Source organism: Eschrichtius robustus, chromosome 4 (assembly GCF_028021215.1).
Source record: "Eschrichtius robustus isolate mEscRob2 chromosome 4, mEscRob2.pri, whole genome shotgun sequence".
In the NCBI taxonomy this organism is placed as follows: Eukaryota; Metazoa; Chordata; class Mammalia; order Artiodactyla; family Eschrichtiidae; genus Eschrichtius; species Eschrichtius robustus.
The window spans coordinates 41,840,342-41,861,162 of NC_090827.1; positions in this window are offsets into that span (position 1 = coordinate 41,840,342).

The window sequence follows — 20,821 nt, forward strand, 5'->3', positions numbered from 1 at the left end:
ACCCAGGACAGCCCACCACATTTTACTGTGAGTCCACTCTTTTTCTTTTTTTAAATTAATTTTCATTGGAGTATGGTTGCTTTACATTGTTGTGTTAGCCTGCACTGCATAACAAAATGAATCAGCCATACACATACATATATCCCCTCCCATTTGGACTTCCCTCCCATTTAGGTTACCACAGTGTATTAGGTAGAGTTCCCTGTGCTATACTGTATGTTCCCATCAGTTGTCTATTTTATAAATAGTATCAATAATGTATATGTGTCAATCCCAGTCTCCTAATTCCTCCCACCCCACCTATTTTCCCCTTGGTGTCCATACATTTGTTCTCTATGTCTGTGTCTCTATTTCTGCCTTGCAAATAAGATCATCTATACCATTTTTCAAGATTCCACATATATGCGTTATTACGAAATTGCTTTTCTCTTACTGACTTACTTCACTCTGTATGACACTCTCTGGATCTATCAACGTCTCTACAAATGACCCAGTCTCATTCCTTTTTATGGCTGAGTAACATGAGTCCACTCTTAACAACAACCTTCTAGATGATACTTGGTTTTGAAGGCACATTTCCTCTGTGAAATTTTCCTGAACATGGTCTCCCACCTCCCAGAGAGAATTACCCACTCCCTCTTCTGTCTCCACATTTACTGGGTACTTACCTCCCTTATGTACCAAATGTACCACACAGTATTTGTAGTGCTCAGTTTACACATCTGTCTCTCCTATTATATTGGACATTTGGTGTTCTTGGTGCCTCTGCACAGCAGCTAGCAATCAACAGATGCTCAGTGAATATTTGAGTGACAGGATGAATGAGTGAATAAGTGAATGAATGGATATATGAGTGAATAAGTGAATGAATGGATATATGACTGAATAAATGAAAAGGTACATGAAGAGTTAATATGAGAAAAAACTTCATGTCAACTGCGTATACCCAGGGAACGATGGCAAGAACCACCTGCATGAAGCATATTTAGGAAGAGCCAAAAGAAAATGGATTAATAGAGTTAGGCTAGATAATGGAGAGCCTTGAGTGCCAAGAAACTTTCCTTTGTTTATTCATTCCATCAACAAAATATTTATTGTAAATTCCTTTAGGTTGTGTGGATAATATAAATCTATAGTCTCTAGCCTAAGAGAGCACACAGTCAAGGAGGAGAGGGTACACTCACAAGAGCTACACGAAAAGCAAGGGTCACCAGAGAGGCACAATCAAGAAGCCCTAGGAGTTCAAGGATCAATAAGTCACATTTCTGGTTGTACCAATAGAAAAGCATCTGAGCTGGCCTTTAAGGCTAAGAGGACCAGCAGAAGGCATGACATCAGCGAGGAAGCAAAGATGGGACCACGCAAGGCATGGATGGGAAGCTGAGAGTAGTTCGCCAAGGCTGAAGCAAATCAGGAAACAGGGGGGTGAGGTAGAAGTTAAGATGTAAGAAGAGGCTGGGTGAGATTGCAAAGGGTATTTCTCAGGCGTTTACACTCTGTTCCAGGGGAGTTAGGGAACATGTGGTGACTTGATGCATGTTAGTAGAGGGATAATTACCATGAGCCCAGAGAACTGTCAGCCCAGGCTTGGTTAAAAAGGTGAGGTAAATATTTCTGACAGGCCTACCTGAGGTTTTGAAATTTTTTTACTCTATAATTAAGCTTCAAACGCTGAGATAGTTTCTGAGGTTTTTACATGGTAACTCATTCTTCATGTCCTGCTCTTTCATTGCACCAGGTCCTGTCATTATCATTGCTAAGTGTCTTAAGGCAGACCTCAGCTGAGACAGACTGGGACCATGGGAGGTTATCCCCCACCTAGTTATGATATACTTGTTCATGGGTTCAGCGAAGTGCTAGAAAGTACCATGGAAACTTCCGGTTTGAGTTAACAGTGCCCGGCACTTATTAAACCCTCAGTTACTGTTAGCCATGTATAGCTGTATTCAATTATGGGAAAAATATTCCATTTTCTATAGTCTTAGAACAGAATCCAAGTGTATTTTTCAGGATTCTATTGGTTGTAAGTAACAGAATGCCAAACCCAGCTTAGTTTCAACGTTAGATTTATTGGATAGGTACTGGGGTAGCTCACAGAGCTGAGAGGAAAGCCAGAACCAACAGAGGATTCTGGGAAGATGACAGAGTGGGGAGCACCAGGAATACTTCTCTCCATCTGGACAATAATTGCACTGGTAGAATCTATCTGATCTAGATATTTTGGAACTCTGGAGTCTACTGCAGGCTTGCAACTTTCAGGGGAAGTTTGGATGGTAAACTGTGGTCAATTTCAGCTCTTAGTTACCCATCCCCCACTCCCAGTCCCATGGCAAGCAGCTGCGCATGTGTTCTTGGAACTGCTTGCACACAGCTTTGGGAGTCAGGGTGGGCAAAAAGGACCTTGTCCTCCAAATATCAAGGATCTGTGCTCTGATTGCATATGCTCCTTCTCATCACAAAGTGGTCAGTGGCCATTGTTGTTGCATCTCCCCCCATTGTTGCAAGTCCTTCTCCCTCCAACTGGAGACTTCTAGGGAACTTACAGTGCCCCTTCATTTTTCTCTTTTTTTCCTTTTTAGGCTCCAGATATTAAAGGTTAGGGCATTCAAAACCAATTGCTTATATTAGGGAAATTAGAGTCACCACACATGACCGGGGAAAGGTGTAGGCTCAGAAAAGACCTGAGAAGACCTTATGTTTTCACCTCAGGCTGCTCCAGGGCACAGAGATAGCCTACAACAATTTAAAAACAAAAATAAAAGCAAAAAAAAAAAAAAAAAAAAAAGAAAAACCAAACCAAACCAAAACAAAACAAAAATAAAAGCAAAAACCCCAGCAAACCCGGGGGAAGGAGGAGAATCTAATTTCCAGATTTATCACATTATTAGATTCAAATGTCCAATTTCCAACAACAACAACAAAATCATGAGACCTACAAAGAAACAGGAAAGTATGCCCTATTTATTTTTTTATTTTTACTATTTTTTTAACATCTTTATTGGAGTATAATTGCTTTACAATGGTGTGTTAGTTTCTGCTTTATAACAAAGTGAATCATCTATACATATACATATATCCCCATATCTCCTTCCTCCTGCATCTCCCTCCCATCCTCCCTATCCCACCCCTCTAGGTGGTCACAAAGCACTGAGCTGATCTCCCTGTGCTATGTGGCTGCTTCCCACTAGCTATCTATTTTACATTTGGTAGTGTATATATGTCCATGCCACTCTCTCACTTCGTCCCAGCTTACCCTTCCCCCTCCCTGTGTCCTCAAGTCCATTCTCTATGTCTGAGTCTTTATTCCTGTCCTGCCCCTAGGTTCTTCAGAACCATTTTTTTCTTGTTGTTTTTAGATTCCATGTATATGTGTTAGCATACAGTGTTTGCTTTTCTCTTTCTGACTTACTTCACTCTGTGTAAGTGTCTCTAGGTCCATCCACCTCACTATAAATGACTCAATTTCATTTCTTTTTATGGCTGAGTAATATTCCATTGTATATATGTGCCACAGATTCTTTATCCATTCATCTGTCGATGGACACTTAGGTTGCTTCCATGTCCTGGCTATTGTAAATAGAGCTGCAATGAACATTGTGGTACATGCGTCTTTTTGAATTATGGTTTTCTCAGGGTATATGCCCAGTAGTGGGGTTGCTGGGTTGTATGGTAGTTCTATTTTTAGTTTTTTAAGGAACCTCCACACTGTTCTCCATAGTGGCTGCATCAGTTTACATTCCCACCAACAGTGCAAGAGGGCTCCCCCCTCTCCACACCCTCTCCAGCATTCATTGTTTGCAGACTTCTTGATGATGGCCATTTTGACTGGTGTGAGGTAGTATGGCCTATTTAAAGTAAAAAGATAAATCAACAGAAACTGTCCTTGAAAAAGACCTTATGATGGATCTCTTAGACAAAGACTTTAAAACAACTGTCTTAAAGGTGTAGAGAAAGTCAAGAAAAAGATGTATGAACAAAATGGAAATAAAATAAAGAGATAGAAAATCTAAAAAGAAACCAAAAGTAAGTTTTGCAATGGAAAAATACAAGAATTGAAATTTAAAAATTCACTAGAAGGATTCAAAGGCATATTTGACCAGCCAGAAGAAAGAATCAGTGAACTTGAAGAGAGTACAAAGGAAGTTATTGAATCTGAGAAACAGAAAGAAAAAAGATTGAAGAAAAATGAGTAGAGCATAAGGGACCTATGAGTCACCATTAAGTAGACCAACATACACATTGACAGAATCTTAGAAGGAGAAGGGAAAGAGAAAGGAGCAGAGAGAATATTGGAAAAAATAATGACTGAAAACTTCCCAAATTTGATGAATACAGACATCCAAGAAGTTCAGTGAACTCCAAGACAAACTCAAAGAGACTCACACCGAGAAACATTATAATCGAACTTTCCAAACACAAAGACAGAACCTTGAAAGCAGCAAGAGAGAACCTACTCACATACAAGAGATCTTCAATAAGACCATCAGCAGATTTCTCTTCAGAAATTTTGGAGGCCAGAAGGCAATGAGCTGATACATTCAAAGTGATAAAAGAAAAAAAGCTGTCAACCAAGAATCCTACATCTGGCAAAACTGTCATTCAAAAGTGAGGGAGAAATTAAGACATTCCCTGATAAACAAAAACTGAGGGAATTAATTGACATTAGATTTGCCTTGAAAGAGGTGTTAAGTGGAGTCCTGTAGGTTGAAATGGAAGGATGTTAGAGAGCAACTTGAAGCCATATGAAGATATATAGATGTCAGTAAAGCTAAATACATGGGCAATTATAAAAGCTAGTATTACTGTAACACCAGTTTGTAATTTCACTTTTTATTTTCTATATGATGTAAGAGACTAACACATTAACAAAAATAATTGTTAGTCTAAAAGCTAGTATTATTGTAATTTTGGTTTGTAACTCCACATTTTGTTTTCCACATAATTTGATACTAATGAATTTAAAAGAATTATTAATTTATGTTTTGCATATACAATATATAAAGATCCAATTTTATGACATCAATAACTAAAAGGGGTGGGGATGGAGCTGTAAAAGAGCAGTATATTATATGTTGCTGACATTAAGCTAGTATAATTTCAAGTTAGAGTGTTACAAGTTTAGTATGTTCAATATAATCTCCATGGTTACTACAAAGAAAATAGATATAGAATATACACAAAAGGAAATAAGAAAAAATGTAAATGTTTCATTATAAAAAAATAAACTAAGCATAAAAGAAGACAGTAATGTAGGAAATGAGGGACAAAAGATAAATAAGACATATGGAAAACAAATAGCAAGATGACATAAGTAAGTCTCTCCTTGCCAGTAATTAATTTAAATGTAAATAGATTAAATTCTCCAGTTAAAAAAGAGAAACGGGCAGAATGGATTTAAAAATTGACACAACTTTATGCTGTCTACAAGAGATTTGCTTTAGGAGAAAATATTTTCAAATCATATTGATGATAAAGAATTAATATCCAGAATATATAGAGAACTCCTACAACTCAAGAAACAAAAAAATAAACAATCTGATTCAAAAATGGGCAAAGGACTTGAATAGACATTTCTCCAAAGAAGATATAAAAATGGCCAATAAGCACATGAAAAGATTCTCAACATCACTAATCATTTGGGAAATGAAAATCAAACTACAGTGAGATTCTACCTCACACCTTTTAGGATGCCTAATATTAAAATAACAACAACAACACCAAAACAGAAACAAGTGTTTAGAAGGATGTGGGAAAATTGGAGCCCTTGTGCTCGGGAATGTAGGAATGAAAAATGGTGTAGCCACTATGGAAAATAGTATGGTGGTTCCTCCAAAAATCAAAAATAGAATTACCATATGACCTGACAATTCCACTTCTGAGTATATGCCCAAAAGTATTGAAAGCAGGGCCTCAGAGAAATATTTGTACCCCATGGTCATAGTAACATTATTCACAATAGTCAAAAGGTGGAAGCAACCTAAGTGTTCATTGATGCATGAATGGATAAGCAAAATGTGGAATATACATGTAATGGAATATTATTCAGCTTTTAAAAGGAGGGAAATTCTGACATATGCTACAACATGGATGAACCTTGAGGACATTATATTAAGTGAAATAAACCAGTCACAAAGAGATAAATACTGTATATTTCCACTTATAGAGTATATGCAGTTGTCATATAGTCTATAGAGAGTATAGATTATAGAGAGTATAGATTAGTCCAAATCATAGAGACAGAAGGCAGAATGGTGGTTTCCACTGTCTGGGAGGAAGGAATGAATGGGGAGTGATTATTTAATGGGTATAGAATTTCAGTTTTACAAGATGAAAAGTGTTCTGGAAGTGGATGGTGGTGATGGTAGCAGAACATTATGAATGTATTTAATAATAGTGAACTGTACACTTAAAAATAGTTAAGATGATAAAATTTATGTTATATGTATTTTATCACAATAGAAAAAGTTTGGGGAAAAAAGGAATGAAGTACTGACACATGCTACACCATAGCAGAACCTTCAAAACATTATGCTAAGTGAAATAAGCCCGTCACAAAAGGACAAATATTGTAGGATTCCACTTATTTGAGGTCCCTAGAGTAATCACATTCATAGAGACAGAAAGTAGAAAAGAGGCTACCAGGAGCAGGGGAACAGGGCGGGGGGGAAGGGGAGTTACTGTTTAATGTGTACAGAGTTTCAGTAGGAAGATGAAAATGTTCTGGAGATGGAAAGTAGTTAAGGTTGCACAAAAATGTGAATGTACTTAATATCACTCAACTGTGTACTTTAAAATGTCTAAAATTGGAACATTTTTATTATGTCTATTTCACTACACACACCAAAGAAGTTCATCACCCTCTAGGTATGAGTCCACTAGAAGCTCCAAGCTAAGAGACGAACTTAGGTCATCTGTCCAAATTATGGGATAGAAGGGAGGGCCCCCCGCTAGGGAATCTTATTCCCTGAGTGCCTGTCAGGTATCCCTAGCTCCCTCCCAGGACAGTCCCTGCCTTGGTTGGGGAGGCAGACCCCAAAACAATTTTAAACCAGTGTGAGAGTAGAGTGAAACTGTCCAGAAAAGGCAAAATTCACAGAGCCAGTTGCAGACTGATGGTTGCCGGGGACTAGGGGAGGGGTAATGCGAAGTGAGTGCTAACAGGCACGAGGTTTCTTTTTGGGGTGATGAAAATGTTCTAATGTTAAATGGTGAAAGTTGCACAACCTTGGGAATATACTAAAAACCATTGAACTGTACACTTTAAATGAGCAAAATTAATGGTTTGTGAATTATATCTCAATAAAGTTATTATTAAAAAAATTTTTTTTGATTAAAAAAAGGAAAGCCAGAACAAGGCAACTCTGGATTCTTGGAGATTATAACTGGGCTCTCTATTTTTTTTGGCCACGCAACGTGGCTTGTGGGATCTTAGTTACCTACCAGGGATTGAACCCGGGCCTGGCAGTGAAAGTGCATAGTCCTAACCACTGGACCACCAGGGAATTCCCTGGGCTCTCTGTTGAGCCTTCACTTCATTGCCCGTGCTGGTGGTGACAGCCCCAGATTCACATCCTCCTCAAATTGCTACCCAGCAGGCAAGAGTGAGCTTCCTTCCCACAGCTCCACTGGAAAATTCTGGATAAGGGCTTGAAATGACTTGGTTTGATTCATGTATGCATCCGGGCTGAATACTGCAACGGGGTGGGTGGTGGGGATGGAGCTAGACTAACTCAGTGTGGGTTACACGGACGCCCCTGTGGACAGGGGGCTAAGGCTGTCACCGGAAGGACTGGGGCAGGACACTGGGCAAAGACAACAGTTGCTTTCCAAAAGCAAAATGTCTCCTGTAGATGCTCAGTTGACTTTGGCTAGAACCCCTCTCCTGATTCAAGATCCAAGGGCTCCAATTTGTGATTGGGTTCCACTCTGCTGAGTATGAATTAACCCTGTCCCTTCAGTATGCCTTAATTATATCTTAATTACTTCTGAGTCACTGACACATAGTCCTTCAAACAGTTTGATTTCTAAGGTGTCCCTTTGTACCTCTAATATCTGTTTTATCATGAAAGACATCTATTTTTTTTTAACTTCCATAGCTCAGAATAGAAATTTCAATATATAAGAGCTAAGCTTATGCTTTAAAAGACACCCACAGTAGCTTTTGTGAGGTTTTTCCCTGGAGATGAAGCAGTAGCTTGATGGTGACTCACCCGCTGCCACTCTGTAGCAGCCCCTCCAATGTCTGAACCTGGAGTGGGAGCAGTGGTGTCACTCCTGCTTGGTCAGAGATGAAGAGGGAACAGAGGTGGAGGGTATTATTAGTCATCTTAAGCATCCAGTGTTCCTTGGCTCCTTTTATGGGTTGAGTTGTCTCTCTCCAAAATTCATATGTTGAAGTCCTAACACCCAATATCTCAGAATATGACCTCACTCGGAGAGAGGGTTTTTTTTAGTTGTAGTCAAGTCAAAATGAAATCTTAGGGTGGACCCTAATCCAATATGATCGGTATCCTTGTAAAGAGGAAATTTGGAGACAGACATACAGACAGGCAGAACATCACACGAAGATGAAGGCAGAGTTTGGGGTGATGGTTCTACAAGCCAAGAAATGCCAAAGATTGGCAACAAACCACCAGAAGCTAAGGGACAGGTGCAGAACAGATTCTTCCTCGTGGTCCCGAGGAGGAACCAACTCTGCTGACACCTTGATCTTGGACTTCTGGTCTCCAAATTTGTGAGAAAATAAATTTCCATTGTTTAAGCCACCCAGTCTGCGGTACTTTGTTATGGCAGCCCTAGCAAACTAATACAGATCGTTTGAGACAATAGTGCAAACTTAACTAACATCCCCAGTTGGAGCTACACCTTTCCCTTGCCTCTTGCCCTATAAGCATGTCTCTCTCTGCCCAGTTTGGGCCACACATCTTTACCTCCCCCCAGCCTTATTCTCCTCCTACCTCACCTTCCAATCCTTACCTCCCTTTGCCTACCCTGTGATCACATCGTTCCCAACCTCTCTGACATCTGTTCTGGATCCTCCCCTATTACTTATCTCCATAGCAGCTCATCCTGTATCACCTCCTCATGGATCAAAATCTGACTTGGAAGTTATCCTGTTCCTGGTGTGGGCTGAACCCAGGTGTCTGAATGCCCTTTCAATAGGCACTTAGAAGAAGAGCTCCTCAAAGGGGCAGTGATGGGGTGACATTCCCATGGCCACAGTGGGCAAGAGTCAACCGTGAGTGAGAGAGGACTTTACGTCACAGCCATCATCACTCCTTTGCATCAACCACGGTGGGGTCACCAAAGCAATCCCTCTGGGATTTTGGATAATTTATTTCTTCTCCTGGCTTTGGTTCCCTTAATATGGGAGTAAGCAAATGGTTAAAACAGGATTTAAGGCCAGAGATATCTGGGTTCTAGACGTAGCTTGGACATGTTGTGGTTGTGTGACCTTGTGGAAGCTCCTCCACTTCTCTGACCTCATCTGTAAAATAGGAATAATAACTTATAACTTAAAGAGTTGTTATGAGGATTAAATAAGATGATAATAACTATTCAGTTATTAAAAGCTAACATTTATGTACCAGATACTGTGTTGCATGAACCGCTTCATTAAAAAATGTTTTTCAAGCACTTAGGACAGGATCTGTATATACAGTAAAAACTTGTAGTGGGGCAGAAGAGGAGAGATGGGCAACATACAGAAACATTTTTCTTATTTATTCAGATGTTTTGAATAAAAACCTAGTATGTCAAATATACTTGATTAAGAACAACAAATTGCAACAAAATTTAAGGGCCCATTCAATTTTTTAATACTCTAACTATGCTGTATTTTATATTTCTTTTTTTTTTTTTAAACTTTGGGTTTATTTATTTATTTATTTATTTATGGCTGTGTTGGGTCTTCGTTTCTGTGCGAGGGCTTTCTCTAGTTGCGGCAAGTGGGGGCCACTCTTCATCGCGGTGCGTGGGCCTCTCATCATCGCGGCCTCTCTTGTTGCGGAGCGCAGGCTCCCAGATGGGCAGACTCAGTAATTGTGGCTCATGGGCCTAGTTGCTCCGCGGCATGTGGGATCTTCCCAGACCAGGGCTCGAACCCATGTCCCCTGCATTGGCAGGCAGATTCTCAACCACTGAGCCACCAGGGAAGCCCCCTATAGTTCTTGAGATAAAAATGACTCTCAGGGAGGAGATATGGGGATATATGTATATGTATAGCTGATTCACTTTGTTATAAAACAGAAACTAACACACCATTGTAAAGCAACTATACTCCAATAAAGATGTTTGAAAAAATGACTCTCAGTTGGAAATATTTCAGTTCTAGTGAATTTTATATGGTTGTACTTTGTCGTGGATTGTGCGTATGCATGTATAGCCCATCAAGACCTTAATTCAAGTAATTCACTCAACATTACTCTATACCAGTGCTTCTCAGACAGGGACAGTTTTCCCCACCAGGGAACATTTGGCAATGTCTGGAGATATATTGGTTGTCACGACAGGACAGTCCCCAAAACAAAGAATTATCCAGCCCAAAACGTTAACAGTGCTGAGGCTGAGAAGCCCTTCTCTCTGTTTCTGTCTCTGTCTCTCTTTGTATATATATATGTATTTGTTTTATATATATATATACATATTTTTATACGTATTTATATAAATATACATATATTTGTTTTATATATAAACAAATTTAAAAATCTTTATATATAATATATGACATATATATTATATATAAATATATATGACATGCAGAGGTACAGTCATCATAGAAACAGTATGAAAGCGAGCTACCTAGTAAAAAAAAAAAAAAAAACTTTTCCAAGGAAAATGACTGATGCGGAGAGGAGGTGGTAAGATTCAGATTCAACTGGGTGTCAGGAGAGTCTGCCCGTGGGGGCTGGAGATGACCAGGATGTCAGGTTTCTGAGCAAGTCGGCCAACTTTCCAATCCATCTGCCAAGAGTACAGCCCAGTTCGGCCTCAGCCGAGTGACCCATCTGTGAGCCTTGGCTGGTGGAGACAACAGTGTTGCTATCTCCTCGTAGAACTGGGCACAATTGCAGAGCAATGCACACTAGCATTTTTGTTTGCAGTTGGCAAGTTCACAACTAGCGCGATTGTTTCAGAAAGTGTGCGAGTGCACGATTGCTTCATGTCGTTAATGTCTGCAGTGTGCTGAGCATAAAGGGATGGCTGGGGGAGGGGGCTCAGAAGTTTGAATTATTCAAATGTATGCAGAATTATACAGCCTTAAAGACTCCATTTCTGAGGCTCCTTCCTGCATCGACACAATGTGTTAGATTCTGCTGAGGACTCAAAATAACTCCCTTGCTTCGAGTTAGGAATTGAAAAGAGGTCCGTGAATACTTTCAGGCTACCAGGTGATCATTTTTGTTGTGGGCAAAAGAAAAAAAAAATATCAGAAATGACACAAGACTGGATTGGTTAAAAGTCCCTCAGGCACCCCTCCACCTCTTTTTTTTTAACATTGCAGCAGCTCAGAGGCCGTCAGTCTTTCATTGTAAGTCTTACGGTTTATACAGTCATGTTTATCAATGGTTGTTATCATTGCTTTTCCTTCTAATATTTTTAACTAAAATAAATATTTGGAGTCCTATCATTCCAGTATCAAAAGACTCACTCTGTGGGCTTCCCTGGTGGCGCAGTGGTTAAGAATCCGCCTGCCAATGCAGGGGACACGGGTTCGAGCCCTGGTCCGGGAAGATCCCGCATGCCGTGGAGCAACTAAGCCTGTGCGCCACAACTACTGAGCCTGCACTCTAGAGCCAGCCAGCCACAACTACTGAACCCGTGTGCCACAACTGAGCCCGTGTGCCACAACTACTGAACCCACATGCCTAGAGCCCATGCTCTGCAACAAGAGAAGCCACCGCAATGAGAAGCCTGTGTACTGCAAAGAAGAGTAGCCCCCGCTCGCTGCAACTAGAGAAAGCCTGCGCGCAGCAAAGACCCAACACAGCCAAAAAAAAAAAAAAAAAAAAGACTCACTCTGTGACAAATTAAATCCTTATATTTCCAGAGAACGGTATCAAGGTCAGGCCACCAAGATGCTGTTTTGTGTTGGGCTTCCAGGTTGAGGAGTGAGTAAGAGTAGACTGCTGCTCGGTCCATGTGATTAATCAACAAATATTTGAAGTGACCCCAGGACTCACCACGGAGCTAGGTGTTTTGAGATATGCAAACCTATATTACAGATCTATAAATAAGAAGGTAAGTATAAATATACAAAGGAAAATATCAGATATTTTTACTTTAGTGGGTTCAGAGGCAGTATCTGTGGTGAAAGGGCGGTTGGTAGGGAGTGGATCAAAAGACTGTAGCGGCCAATAAACAGAGTTTCAGGCTTTCAGGGTATCATAATCTAGTTAGGGAGACAAATTACACTGATAGGAGAGAAACAATGATTGCTAAGTAGTTTGATCTAAATTATCAGTGAAATGTAAATTTATAAAAGGAGAAACCAGATTGGCTTGAGTAAAGGGTTTACTTTGTGAAGCAGCTGAAAATAAGATGGGATGAATAATTCATACTATGGAGAACTAGTCAAGCTAAGAAGTCTGAAACTGATCTCTCTCTCTCTCTCTTACACACACACACACACACACACACACACTGAAGCAACTCCCCTGAGCAAGGGAAGGACCATCAGTCAAGAGCCATAACTGTGCCAGGCGCTGGGGGTGCCAAAATGCCCAGTGTGCAGTGCTTGCTCTGATGGAGCTCACCAAGAGGCATTTTAGGAGCCTGATTCAGCTGCCATCCACAGGACAGACAGGAGTGAGAAGGGTCCAGAGCTAAAGAGACCAGCCGTGAGGATGGGCAGAGGGATGATGAGGGCCTGGGCTGGTGTGTGGGTATCAAGAGAGCAGAGAAAAAGTGTCTGAAAGGCATTGAAGTATTTGGAGCCTGGAAAAAGAGATTGAAAGAGAGGGAAGCAAGAAGAAGGGCAGAACATGGGGACAATGGCACGGCCACCAATTGCAGTGGGGCACTTGTAAAGGCAGCCAATTGGAATGGAGGAGACTATGCAGTTTTTGGAGATATTGAAAGTGAGCTAGTGGCAGGACATATGTGTTGACATAAATATGCAATAAAGATGGAACTATGGACTGATGCAAGATAGGTGAGAATGGGTGACTTGTACAGGAACTTGGGGTGGGGGGAAGAGAAGGAACTAGAGGTCATAGGAGTTGGGAGGGGAGAGGGGAATCAAAAGTCGTTGAACAGGTCAAGAAGAAGTAGGGAAATGTAGTGTTGCTGGATCTAAGAGAGGAAAGAATTTGAAGGAGTGGGTAGTCAGGGTGGCTAAATGCCACAGAGAGGCCGAAGAGAATGAAAACCAAGATAAAGCCATTCATTGTATAAGACTGCACTCTACAAACAGCATGTGGGTTTTTCTTGTTTTTGTTTAAAATTAAATGAAAAGTATCAGATATTAATAAACTCTGAAATCAAACATATATGCAAATGAGCAACGTCAAAGTTCTAGTGACCTGCAGGGCTGAGATAACAGTATAATCACATGGCATTTTTGTTTTCAAAGCCTTTTCAAATATATGATTTCAACTGATCATTTACAACATTCCTGGGATGATTGTAGCCTAAAAGGAATCAAATTTCCTTTTTTTTCATCTTTTACTTGCTCGGTTACAGTTTGCATTTGTACAGCTATCAGTACTACTAACAATAAATAACTTTCCAGCAACTTTTTAATCTTATTTTATTTTTTAATTTTTCTCGTCTGTGCCGCACGGCTTGTGGGATCTTAGTTCCTGGACCAGGGATTCAACCGGGCCCCCTGCAGTGGAAGCTCAGAGTCCTAACCACTGCATCGCCAGAGAATTCCCCCTCCAGCAACTTTGCTGACAGAAAATGAAATATGATGATAATAAGGATGAAACCTGTAGGAATAATACCCAACATTTATACAGCATAAGGTGATTTCACATATGTTATTTCATTTTACCCTCAACAGTTCTGTGAGATAAATTTCATTATCTCCATTTTATTCATGTGGGCAGCTTTTAAAAGCCCATGCCAAAAACAAATACATTGAACAGGGCTAAACTAGGCCAAATAAATGGGCTTTTTCATGTTTAATAAACTTAAGCTCTGCTAAAAACAGTGAAGGAAATCTTATCAAAAAACAAGGAAAAAATCCCAAAACCTCAGCATATCAGGACAATTAACGTATCCCTTTCCTATAAGCAGACAGAATATTAAGTTGCTTATCTCATTTGAAAGTCTCATAAATTTCTGTTAGAAATTTTGTGCTTGCAAATGAGAAAATCCACCTCAAACTCATTTAGGGAAAAATGTGGCAGGGGATTAATTGGCTCAGTAATTGGAAAGTTTAAGTGTAGAAGTCCAGTCTAAAGGTTCAGATGTGGCTGAATCCATGTGCAATTCAAGTTGAAAAAGAAGCAAATTCAGAGCTTGGATGGGCTGTGTGTGCAAGTACCACCTACGAGCACCCATGTATGTGTGTGTTGGGAATCAGTGGGGGGGTGGGGGGGCAAGGATGAAAATCAGCCCTACCTCAACTGCAAGGACTTAGAGCGGGGAAGGGGTGGCTCTCCAGAGGAAAATCGAGGGGCTCCTAGCAGCAGAAGAAGAATGGATACTGGGAAGGCAAAACCAACAGATTTTCCAAATTACTCCTGTCTTCGAATAGTGTTCCACCAACTTACTTGAAATTCTCACTGTTTTTTCTCACTGTTGAAGACTGGGACTCAGGAGTTTCTTACAATGATACAGATACTCTGGGACATTAAAATCACGGGATGGCCAAAAAATGTTTTAAAAAATGCACGCCTGAGCCTAACCTCTCAAGTGAGGTGCAGACATTGGACCTCAACACCTCAAGCTTTGTCCACGCAGTAGGCGTTTGAAAGGAATAACAAATTGTGCAGTTAATAGCAGGAGGTATCAGTTCGTCATCTCAGAGCTTTTCTCGCCTCCCTTCTCCCCTGCCATGCTGTCGGAGAGGACTCTTGGACAGAGTAGGTGTCCCATCAATATTGGCAGAACTGAAGCCAGTGGAAATGAATGGAGAGAATATACTATATTGCCCACGTTCATGTGCTTTCCTCTTTTGAACATACTAGATTCCTACTCTATGTGATTTACTGTCTCCAAGGCAAGAAAAGTGGTGGACAAAATGAGGAAGAGTCACGTGTGTGCTCAAGGACCCTCCAGTCCAATCGGGGAGAGAGAGATGAGTTTACAGGGAGCCCCGAGCACCAATCAACCATCAACCTCATGGTTGATGAGCTCCTTAGGGAATCAAAAGGAGCCTAAGTCTTAAGGACATTTAGAAGTCAGGCGGGGGTAGGGGTGTGGGGTTGCTTAGCTCGCGTAAATTCCAGTAAGCAAAACGAAGCCTGGCCCATTAGGAAACTTGTAAGTAGTTCTTTAGAGCTAGAGGAGAGTGCCTAAGGGCAGAGTGACCCGACTGAAGCTGGAGAAACGAGCAGGGGACAGAAGGGCTAAGTTTATTCTCATTCAAGTGCTCTAAAGAAATGTTCTAAAGAACATTTACAGGGCTCTTAAAAAATGTTTATTACAGACCAAAATCCCACGCATTCTATCATTTTGAGCTTGTACATTTTCTGTTGCTTAGCTGAAAAAAAAATTACAGTTTTAAATTGGATTTTAAAAATCAGCCCAAAAAATAACCCAAATGCCTCCCGAAAACCACTAGGCTCTGGTGCTCCTGTGCTGCAGTGTCGCAGCTGGGCCACAGGGGTGCAGTGCAGCTCAGCGGACAGCGGGAACCGGCGCTGCCCGACGAAGGGTCTGGGGGCGGGGTCCCAGGGAATCCCTCCACAGAGCAGCAAAGGCGGTTCTTCCTGAACTAGGTGGGAGTGCCCCCGTTTCTACCCCTCCACGCTTCCTTCCTCTACCATCCATCGACCTTCCCCGCTCAAAACAAAAACAAAACTCTATCATAAATAGTGTGTGTGGAGTACAGAAATGTTTGTAAATTGATGTTCCCTACAGGACTTACTTGTATGTCCCCATGTCCCAGTAAACAGTGGACTTGCCTTGTAAAAAAATTGGAAGTAACCGGAGTGTTCAATGATCAGGGGCTGACTAAACGACTTCTGGTATGTTCATACAAAGAAATACAATGCACTCTTTAAAAGGTAGGATACATGATAACGAAAAAATGTTATGTGAAAAAAAAGCAAAATCCAAACAATATATAGTGATATCTTAGTTTTATTAAAGTGTTTATATTATATATATTTACATAGAATTAAAATCTTAGAAGTTACCAGTGATAATCCTTGATGATAGAATTACTGTTGATTTTTATTTTCTTCTTTATATTGTTTTATAATTTATAAAATAATGAATATGATACTTTTATGCTTAGAAGAAAATTAATGAGGGAAAGAAATCCCAAAACAAATAAGCAAATATCCATCCCCAAAGGAGAACAATTTTATGATTTTATCATGGTTACATGAGGCTATGTTGGCTCATGGGACTGATTCCATGTATGCTTATTAACATTAATGGATTTTCTGCTGATACAGGCCAGGGATTGAGAAGCACACTCACGTCCTTGAAAGGATAATGAGACTTGAAAACATATTAGTAGTGATTATAGATAATTGTTTATTTTCTTCTGAATACTTTTCTGTATTTTTCACATTTTCTATAGAAAGCATGTACAGATTTTATTTTAAAATACAAAAAATAATAACAGGTACAGACTGACTACAAGATGAAAAACACAGTTAAATGAGTAGGAAGGGAGAAACATATCTTCCAGTCACTGAGAGAGAGATCTTCCTTCTCCAGTTTGAAACAGGATCTTAAATTGTCAGGTGTCATTTGAGATAGCCATCATTTTTTTTATGCTAAAAATGACTATTTTGATAAATATAAAACTTCAAAAAGTCTAAACTTTAAAACCTTTTCAAAATCACAAAAGCATTATGCAGTTTTTGTGAAAAATAACTGGTAATTTCTTCACTTAGAACTGTAAATATTTTGTTATATACTCTTCCAGATATATAAACAAATATTTTTTTTAACAAAGTAGGAACTATTGTTTTGTGACCTGCTAAATTCATATAACTGTATATACTGAACTTTTCTCCATGTCATTTAATACATGGTTTTTTTTTAAAATTTATTTATTTATTTATATATATATTTTTATTTTTGGCTGTGTTGGGTCTTCGTTTCTGTGCGAGGGCTTTCTCCAGTTGCGGCGAGCGGGGGCCACTCTTCATCGCAGTGAGTGGGCCTCTCATGGTCGTGGCCTCTCCCGTTGCGGAGCACAGGCTCCAGACGCGCAGGCTCAGTAGTTGTGGCTCACGGGCCCAGTTGCTCTGCGGCATGTGGGATCTTCCCAGACCAAGGCTCGAACCCGTGTTCCCTGCATTGGCAGGCAGATTCCCAACCACTGCGCCACCAGGGAAGCCCCAATACATGATTTTTGATGTCTGGGCTGCATATTTATTTTAACATAAGTGTATATCATAATTTATTTAACCAGTTTCCTTTTGTTAAACATCTGTTTATTTTCTAGTTTTTAGCCACTAAGAATAATGATGATTTTAATATCTTTGTTCTTGTGTGTGTTCGACTATTTTTCAGTAAAAGTTGCTAGAACTGAACTGCTGAGTCAAAGACTTTTCAGGTCTTTGCCAATTGACACATAGAAAGGGTGCTCCAATCTACACTTTCCTCGGTAGTATCTATTTTGAATATTATAGTGTTATAAGTCTTAAAATCAGATAGGGTTAGTCATTCAACTTTGTTCTTCTTTTTCAAAGCTCTTTTGCATTCTAGGTCCTTTGCATTTCCATATAAATTTTAGAATCATTTGTCAACTTCCACCAAAATAAAAAAATCTGCCGGGATTTTGATTGGGATGCCACTGAATCTAGAAATCAATTCAGGAAGAATTGACATAATTTACTTAATTGTAAATTTATATGTTAGTTTTTAAAAATTAATATATATATTTTTTAAAACTCTGTTAGCTTTATAGGAAAATTGATCAGAAAGTACAGAGAATTCCCACATACTCTCCCCACTCCCCAGTTTCCCATATTATTTACATTGTGAATTATTGTGGTATATTTGTTGTAATTGATGAACCAATATTGATACATTATTATTAACTGAAGTTTGTAGCCTATGTTACATAGGATTCACTCTTTGTGTTGTACATTCTATAAGTTTTAACAAATATATAATGATGTCTATCCACTATTACAGTATCATAGAGATTAGTTTCACACTATTGATTTTTGTATATTGATCTTGTATCCTACATCCTTGCTAAAATCACTTGTTAGTTCTAGTGACTTTTTTGTAGATTCAATAGATTTTCTGCATAGATGATCATATTGTCTGATAATAGAGTAGTTTTACATCTTCCTTTCCAGAACCTGTAGTACAATGTTGAAAAGAAGTGTTGATTCATGCCTGGCTTCTGATCTTAGGGGGTAATGCATTCAGTCTGTCACAGTTAAGTAAGATGTTAGCTATAGATTTTTCATGGATGCCCTTTATGAGACCGAGGAAGTTTCCTAGTTTGCTGAGAAAATGGATGTTGGATTTTGTCAAATGCCTTTCTGCATCTGCTCAGATGATCTTATGATTTTTCTTTTTCAGTTTAAGATGGTGAATTACACTGATTAATTTTCTGATGTTAAGCTAATTTATGCATTCCTGGGGTAAATGCCACTTGGTCATGATGATGTATTATCCATTTTAATGTTCAATTTTGTTTAGATTTTTTTTCTTGCATCTATATTAAAGGGTGATATTGATCTACAGTTTTCTTGTAACGTGTTTGTCTTGTTTTGGTGTTAAGGGAATGCTGGCCTCAGAAATTAAATTTAAAATTTCTGGAAAGTTTGTTTACAATCGGTATTATTTCTTTCTTAAACGTAGTATTCACCAGTAAAGCCACCTGAGCCTGGAGTTTTCTTTTCTGGGAAGGTTCTTAACTACATATTCAGTTTTGGAAATAGATATATAAGGCTTTTTTTTTTTTTTTTTTTTTGGCTGTGTTGGGTCTTTGTTGCCGCACACGGGCTTTCTCTAGTTGAGGCGAGCGGGGGCTACTCTCCGTTGCGGTGCGTGGGCTTCTCACCGCGGTTCTCTTGTTGCCGAGCACAGGCTCTAGGAGCGCAGGCTTCAGTAGTTGTGGCTCACGGGCTCAGTAGTTGTGGTGCACAGGCTTAGTTGCTCCGCGGCATGTGGGATCTTCCTGGACCAGGGCTCGAACCCGTGTCCCCTGCAGTGGCAGGTGGATCTTAACCCCTGGACCACCAGAGAAGTCCATAAGGCTTTTTAAGTTGCCTAATTCTTCTTGAGTGAGCTTTGGTAGTTTGTGCCTTTCAAATAATTTTTTCCTCTCACTGTTGTATCTTCCTCACATGCATGCGCTAATCAATACTCTGCTGGAAACTTAAGGGGGCCCTCTGTATATCTCCAGAGTTCTCTCTTCATGCAGGTCTTTCTTCTCTGGTACTCCGGCCCGTGAACGCTAACCATCTTGCTTTTCTTGGACCCTCAGCTCCATCTCAACTCTGGGAATCTGTAGGGCTGTGCCCGATCCCCCCCGCACAGCAGCCTGGAACCTCTCCTGAAGCTGTACACTGCAGCGAGAGTGGGCTTCCCCTTCCTTGTTTTCCATGTTCCGGGGATCATTTTACTTCATTGCCTGATGTCCATTGCCTTGGAAACTCTTGTTAAAGTTTGTCTCTTTCTTTCTTTTGGGGGCTTTCAGGCAGGAGAATAAATCTGGTCCATGTTGCTCCATGTTGTATGGAAACAGAAGTCCCTTATGTGTTTTTATATCTTCATAGCAAAGTTTGCCCTTTTAATAGCCCAAAATTCTTAGTTTACATTTGGCAGAGGCTACGTACCTTTGAACAACAATGAATTCTTCAAGAGCTGTTGTTTTTTTAAAACTCTGTGAGAATTCCTCATAAGTCCTTATTACTTACTCTGTGAAAGCCCTATAAACTGTAAAGCTCTATACAGTTATTAAGTATTATCATTGTTATGTATTCCATGGTGTACAAAGCTTTATATGTATTTTAGGCTTACATTATTCTGCTTTCACACAAGATTTAGAGGCAACTGAATAATGAAATTCAAGAAAATAATATTATGAAATGCTTAATTTTGGTAACCAATTATATTTAATAAGTTAAAATTTCTAGGTTAATGATGAGTCATTACACCTGAGGATCCTGGATAGGACTATTTGAAAAGTTTATATTGGGGAAGGCTTTCTCTTAATATCTTGCCTTTACAAGTTCTAGAACTTTAGGAAATGTTTAAATGAAAGGAAAGGTAGCAAAAATTATAGTAATTAATGAACATTAAGGACAAAAATTAAAATACCCATTCAGAGCTGCAAATGTAAAGCTGTATCTCTTATCATGGTTTGAATTGAATATGCTCTAGTGAACACTGAAACCTATCAAGTTCAATTATTTTAGAAATGATAAAATAATTAGAAGTTTCCAAAAATGATGGCAGGAATCTCAGTAAGTACTTTTGGAGCATTGAACACTATTCAGTTTTTGTTTGTTTGTTTGTTTGTTTGTTTTTAATAACTGGTAATAGCTTAGTGAATAGTTTAGCAAACTCTTAAAACTTATTTTCACCCATGATGGATATTTTAAATGTATCATATGATTGGAAAGAAGAATAAACCTAAGAGAGCCTTAAGATAAGGTTAAGCCAGTGAGAAGAATTTCCCTTTCCAAAGAAATGCATTTGCCCATTCTGCCACTGTTCGGCA